Genomic DNA, 7,093 nt, shown 5'->3' on the forward strand with positions numbered 1-7,093 from the left:
CACACAGTGGCTAATTTTTCAACTCTGGAGAAAAGAAGTAGTGCAATAGCAGCCTATGATGAAGCACTGAGTTAAATAGAATTAATTTCTGAGTACAGGAATGGGGAACCTCTTCCCTTAGCCTATTTTTAGTCAAAAGATGCTTTCTCTGAATGTAATCTGTTTTGGAGCCAGATATTGTGTGGTGAATAGGGCCAACCCTTCTCTTCTCTTCTCTTTCTGCTCCCCTCCCCATGATCTACTAAAAGGGGTCAGGTCACTCATGATGGATATCAGAAATGTTTGTTTTGGAAGTCTTTTGAAATTAGGCCAAGGGACAAAGTAGTCCCATTTTTGTTTTGGTAAGTGTACATGGAATTGCAACCAGACTCTTCATGGGAAGAATCCACTTCCTTGGAGAGGTAAAAACCAGGATATTCCCATAACTCACAGAGGGGACTGAAAGGAATGCAGTTTTACAGTCAGCCCTCCTTATCCACGGATTCTTTATCTACAGATACTTTATCCGCAGATTCTTTATCTACAGCTTGAAAACATTAAAAAAATATAAATTCCAAAAATCAAACCTTTATTTTGCCATTTTATACTATATATACATATACATACATACATACATACATACATGCCATTCTATTTAATAGAACTTGAACATTCACAGATTTTGTTATCCACAGGATGGGTGTTCCTGGAACCATACCTCAGAGATATCAAGGGCCCACTGTAGTTGGAAATTGCCATATATCAAGTGATGCCTCCTAGCTTTGTCCTGGAGCCAACAGTGAACAAGTCACTGAAAGAAACAAGTGCACACACCCTTTTGAACAAATAGAGAATCCACAGGAGAATCAAGCTTTGTGAAAACGAAATAGGCAAGATGTTAATTTCATCTGGGTTGGTTTCATTTGGTGCAACAACATGCAAAGTTTCAGTTTATGTACAACTCTGTCTATTAAGTTTATTGCTTTATTGCTAAACCAGCAAGCTCACTTCAAAACTCCCAAAGTACAAAAAGTAAAAACAGTTAAATCCTGAAGAAACAGAACCACCTTCAGGAAGGCAAGGTATATTTTAAAAAACAACAACAACCAGTACATAAAAATGTTTTCACAGTACACTACATTTGTTTCAAAAATGTCCTAATTGTTATATGTTGCTCCTGGCTGTTTTAAGCAGGTGATCAAAAGGATTTTCTTATTCACATATTGCCACATACATTATTCCTCAGCAGCTTCTATGATGTTTCTGCATTTGACTCTGGGCCCCAGCTCCTGCATTTGAGTTTCACACTGCAGCAACTGGTTACTGCAGTTTTTGGAAGCCTATCTGCCTCTATGCTAGCCCGATTCAAAATCTAATTTGTTTTAATATATGCATAGTATACAGTGCAAACCCATACATGTATTATTGTGCGTTCATGTCATTTCTGATTTTCTGTGACCCTAAAACCAACTTATCACAGGATTTTCTTACATGATTTATTCAGAGTAGGTTTGCCATTGCTCTCCTGAGGCTGAGTGTCAGATTTGCCCAAAGTCACTCAGTGGGTTTCCATGGGCAAGAGGAATTTGGACCCTGGTCTCCCAGAATCCAAGTCCAACACTACACACACTGGTCCATGTGTCTACTTATGTGTCTACTTATACATGTCTATGCAGAAATAAATACCACTAAATTCAAGCAGGCTCGCTCCCAGATAAGTGCCCAGAGGACTCCAGCCTTTGGAGACATAATCCTGTCTTTGATCTACTACAAACTGCAGATGTTCCAGAGAACTCTTTAAAAATGTTTTCTGTCATTTATAACTGAACCATTTGAAATAATCTCCAAATAGGAAAAAAAAACACCCTTTGTCTTAAGTGAGGAAAAACTTTGTAAGCTTTGGGAGGGCCAAGGACAAATTGTGTAGCAAGTTTCCTAAAACCTTGAAACTTTTATCTCACTTGTTTCAAGTGGCCATCCTTTAACAAAAGAACTTCAAAGGACGAGGGATAAAGATTTATTACACTGCATGCCTGTAACAAACCAGGCCTGCTGCCCTGCCATCAAGCCCAATGAAGCATCAGCTCAGACAGTAGATTTGGGATGTCAGGGAAAGGCCATAATTGGTTAATTCTTATTTTGTGCTTGATGGTTTTTCTGTCTCCTGTGCCAAAATGGGATTGCCATAGGTTGACAAGCAACTTGAAGGCACACACATACATACACATACACACACACCCACACACCAAAATAACTTGGCTCGCTTTGAGTACTGTGTACTTTGACTTGGAAGAAGAATATGGGCACATACAAACTACATTGATTTCAGATAAGTTGTAATTTTTAACCAGTCTCTCTCGAAGCTATCAATTGATTTATTCCTTTAGTTGTGTTAATTTGTCATTTTCAGTATATTCATGTACTTTGGTGTACCATTCAGATAATTCTGGGATTTTATCTTCTTCCAATATTTGGCATAAACATTTCTTGCTGCAATGAACATGTAGAATAGGACCTTCCCATATTCTTTTTCTAACTTGTCATCAATCATACCTGGTAGGAAAATTTCTGGTCTTTCTAATTCAATGTGCAGAATTTCTGAGATAGCACTACGTATTGCATCCAATATTGTTTTGCTCTTTTACATAGCTACCTTTGGGCATTGACAGGGGAAGTGTGACCCTGCTGGTGCTTTTGGACTTCTCAGCGGCCTTCGATACCATAGATCATGGTATCTTTCTGGAACACCTGAGGGAGTTGGGAATTGGAGGCTCTGTTTTGCAGTGGTTCCATTCCTACCTATCGGGAAGGTTCCAGTTGGTGATGCTGGGGGACAGCTGCTCTTCTAAAAGAGAGCTTGTATCTGGTGTCCCTCAGGGCGCCATTCTGTCACCCGTGCTGTTCAACATTTACATGAAGCCACTGGAAGAGATCATCCGGAGACATGGGGCACAGTGTTATCAGTACACTGATGACACCCAGATCTATTTCTCTATGTCTCCGACTGTTACAGTAACTAAGGATGACTAAGTGACTAAAGATGGCATCTCTCCTCTGGATGCCTGTCTCGGATCAGTAATGGGCTGGATGAGGGAAAACAAACTCAAGTTGAATCCAGAGAAAACAGATGTACTCACGATAGGCACCCTAGGTCCAGGGATGGAGATTTGTCAACCAGTCCTAGATGGGGTCACACTTCCCCTAAAGGATGAAATTCACAGTTTGGGAGTACTCCTGAATCCATCACTACAGTTGTCATGAGTAGATGCGATGGCCAGGAGTGCTTGGTACCAACTTTAGCTGATACGCCAACTGTGCCCCTACTTGGCCCAGGCGGACCTTGAAGTGGTGGTACATGCACTGGTAACCTCTCGTTTAGATTTCTGTAATGCGCTCTACTTGGGGCTACCCTTGTACCAAGTTGGAAGCTTCAATTAATCAAAAATGCAGCAGCCAGATTGGTCACTTCTAGGTTTGACCATATAACACCAGTGTTAAAATCTCTAACCTGGCTGCCAATTAGTTTCCAGGCACAATACAAGGTGTTGGTCATTACCTTTAAAGCCCTACATGGCTCGGACCCAAGTTACCTGTGGGAACGCCTCTCCCTACATAATCTGCCCCTCACACTCAGAACATTGGGGAAGAATTTGTTGGAACATTGTAATACTCGATTAACCACAACTTCCCATAGAGCATTCACTGCTACAGCCCCTAAATTATGGAATAGTCTGCCAGAAGAGATCCGTCTTATCACTACCTTAGATGCCTTTAAGAAGGCACTAAAGACGGATCTCTTCCGGCAGTCTTTCCCATCAGATTTGGTATAGAGATGATGATTAAGACCCCCCTCTCTAAGTATGATGGTATATGAATTAATGTTTGGAGATTTTAAGGAACTAATAGGGATGTATAATTTAGTATTAGTATTTTATTGACTGTTCAATTGCATTGTATTATTTTAATGATGTAATCCTGCTTCGATCCTTGTAAGAGGCGGGACATATAAATAAAAATTATTATTATTATTATTATTATTATTATTATTATATGAAAAAAGTGCCTTTTTCGGTAGAATATTTCCAACATCTGTCAGTAGTGTTGTTGTACATTTTACAAACTCTTTCAGGTGTTAAGTGCCATCTATATTGCAACTTATATACATTCTCTTTCAAATCCATGGTAGCTGTATATTTTATTCTCTTTTTCCATGTTTTTCCCCATTGTTCATATGGAATATTTTTATCGACATCCTGGGCCCCCTTTATCATTGATGACTTAATCACTTCAGTTTCCACTTCTAATTTAAGTAAGTATTTATACATTTTGGATCAGAATTTTTTTTCTTCTGGTGACTTAGGTAGTTTCTCTAATTCTGTTTGTTCATCTGTTATATAATTTGTTATCCATCTTAAATCTCTCATAAAGTTGCCTGTGGGTAAACCACTGGATATTATATCCTTCCCCTTCTGAAAAATTTTAAGGTTAAAAGCTAGAAGCTCTTGTCAAGGTTGCCTCTAGTGACATCAGGGCTGAGATATCAGCTGTAAACCTATATGGTGGTTGTTATTTTATGTAACTTGCCTTCTCTCAATATTGGGAAAAGGTGGGGTATAAAAGAATAAAATAATCCTATAATCACTGACTTTGCAGTAAGCCCCACTGAATTCATTGTGAGTTTTGTTTGTTTTTGTTTTAGTAGACACATAAAGGACTGAAGCACTTGGCAATCTTCTTTTTGGGGGTTCCTTTCCCTGCACACAGCTGGCATGATCTAACAATGATGGAAGCAGGTTTTTATCCCCACAGTCCCAAATCTAGACTCTAAACTCTAACAGGGACCTTACTTCTCACTCCCACTTTTTGCTCCATTCCTTAACACTGTAATGTGCTTGTATGGAGACTAATGCGAAATGCCACCTGAGTCTATTCTGGCTGCAGGCACTGGCTGACTGATGCCAGTCTTGTCCAGGTCAGCACGCAGGTGCGTGTGTGTGTGTGCTCAGAATAGATACAAACTTCCAGATGCTGGATGAAAAAGAAGGAAGGTCCTTGGCTGGGAGACCTTGGGAGTGCATCCACACTGCAGAAATAATGCAGTTTGATGTAAAGTGTAAGTCTTTCATAGCCAGCATCCATAGTTTTTTGTGGGTTTTTCAGGCTATGCGGCCAGGTTCTGGAAGAGTTTATTCTTGACGTTTCACCAGCATCTGTGGCTGGCATCTTCAGAGAATGCTGGCATGGAAGTGAGTGGGGTACATTATACTGTGTGACCCTTAGCTGAGATGAAGTGATTTACATGTTAATTTGTGTATTGTTCTGTTGCTGAATGGCAAGACCTCAGATGGTCTATTTAATTAGTAATGCATTGTGAAGTTGAAGGCTTTCATGGCCAGCATCCATAGTTTTTTGTGGGTTTTTTTGGGTTATGTGACCATGTTGTAGAAGAGTTCTAAAGGATGGCCACATAGCCCGAAAAACCCGCCAAAAATTATAGCAATCCATTGTCTGCTGCGAAGTCCCCCTGACCCTGGATGGTTTTCATTTGCACTTGCAGGGTCTTGATTTTGGTGTTTTTTTAGGACAGGTAGCCAAACTTTGTATACTTTAAGAGTTTCTTCTTTCCTGTTGAAGTTGTCTAGGTGTCTGTGGATTTCAGTTGCTTCCCTGTGCATTCTGACTTGATAGCTGTTGGCATGGTCAAGAATTTCAGTGTTTACAAATAGCATTTTATGCCCAGGATGGTTTATAACGTGTTCGGCTACTGCTAATTTTTCTGGCTGACCCAGTCTGCAGTCTCTTTTGTGTTCCTTGATTCATGTTTGAATCATTTGATGGTCCCTATGTAGACTTGCCCACAGCTGCATGGTATGCAGTAAACTCCTGCAGCCGTGAGAGGGTCTCTCCTGCCCTTCACTGAGCAAAGCATTTGCTGGATTGTCTTTGCTGGTTGGTTTGTAGACCATTTGGAAGTTGTGTTTCTTCACCAGTTTCCCCATTCTGACTGTGACTTCTTTGATGTATGGTAAAAAGTATCTTCCCTTAGAGTGGTTGTTTCTGTCCTATGCGAAGGATAGGTGACATCTTCTCATGGCCGCAGAAGTTTACCACACATGTAACATGTAAATCACTTCCTCTCAACCAACAGTGTATGTATATATATATATATATATATATACCCACTCTCTTCCATGCTAGCATTCTCTGAAGATGCCAGCCACAGCTGCTGGCAAAATGTCAGGAATAAACTCTTCTAGAACATGGCCTCATAGCCCAAAATAGTCACAATAAACTATGATGTATATTTGTTGGCCAATTGTTGTTCCTCACCTCAATCCATGGCGAGAGGTAGGTAATAAATAAATAAATAAACCCTACTGTCTTTGTATGGGGAGGCTTTGTTGTTGAATTTACATTTATAGTGTTTTTAGCTTTCCTTGGGTCATGTGTTCCCTTTCCTTGGAATGCCCCCCATTTCGCAATGCCTTGTCCTCCTTTGCTGTGAGGACACATCTGGTCATTCTAAGATGCAGGAATTTACATTTCTCTGTCTTTTGAGCTTTTATTGTATTTTAAGGAGGTGGGTTGAGGGTTTGGGCTGTATATTTTAATCTTGTAAGCCACCCCGATTGCATTTTGTAGAGAGGCAGGATATAAATAAACTTTATTATTATTATTATTATTATTATTATTATTGGGTCATATCCTCCCTTTTCTAGGAACATCCTCCATTTTGCGATGCCCAGGCCTCCTTTGGTGAGGACACACCTGACCATCCTAAGAAGCATGAATTTACATCTCTAGGAGTGCTTTTTGGCTTTTCCAGCAGGACTAAGGAGCATGAATTTACATTTCTGGGAACGTCTTTTAGCTTTTATGGGGTCATGGCCTCCCTTTTCTTTGGGAGTCCTCCATTTTGTGGTGAGGAGAACCTCTGGTCATTCACCCTGATGAAGAAGAAGCATTGCTAGGAGTGTAAAGCTTCATCTTTCCTCGTATCCTTCCTTTTTTCTTGAAGGGCCTCCATTTTGCGGTGCTTGGTCCTCCATTGTGGTGAGGGCACATCTGGTCACCCAAAGGAGCATGGATGTACATTCTTGGGAGTGTGTCTAGC

Source organism: Sceloporus occidentalis, unplaced genomic scaffold, assembly GCF_023333645.1.
Source record: "Sceloporus occidentalis isolate IW3139 unplaced genomic scaffold, rSceOcc1.0.p SCAF_4, whole genome shotgun sequence".
Lineage (NCBI taxonomy): Eukaryota > Metazoa > Chordata > Lepidosauria > Squamata > Phrynosomatidae > Sceloporus > Sceloporus occidentalis.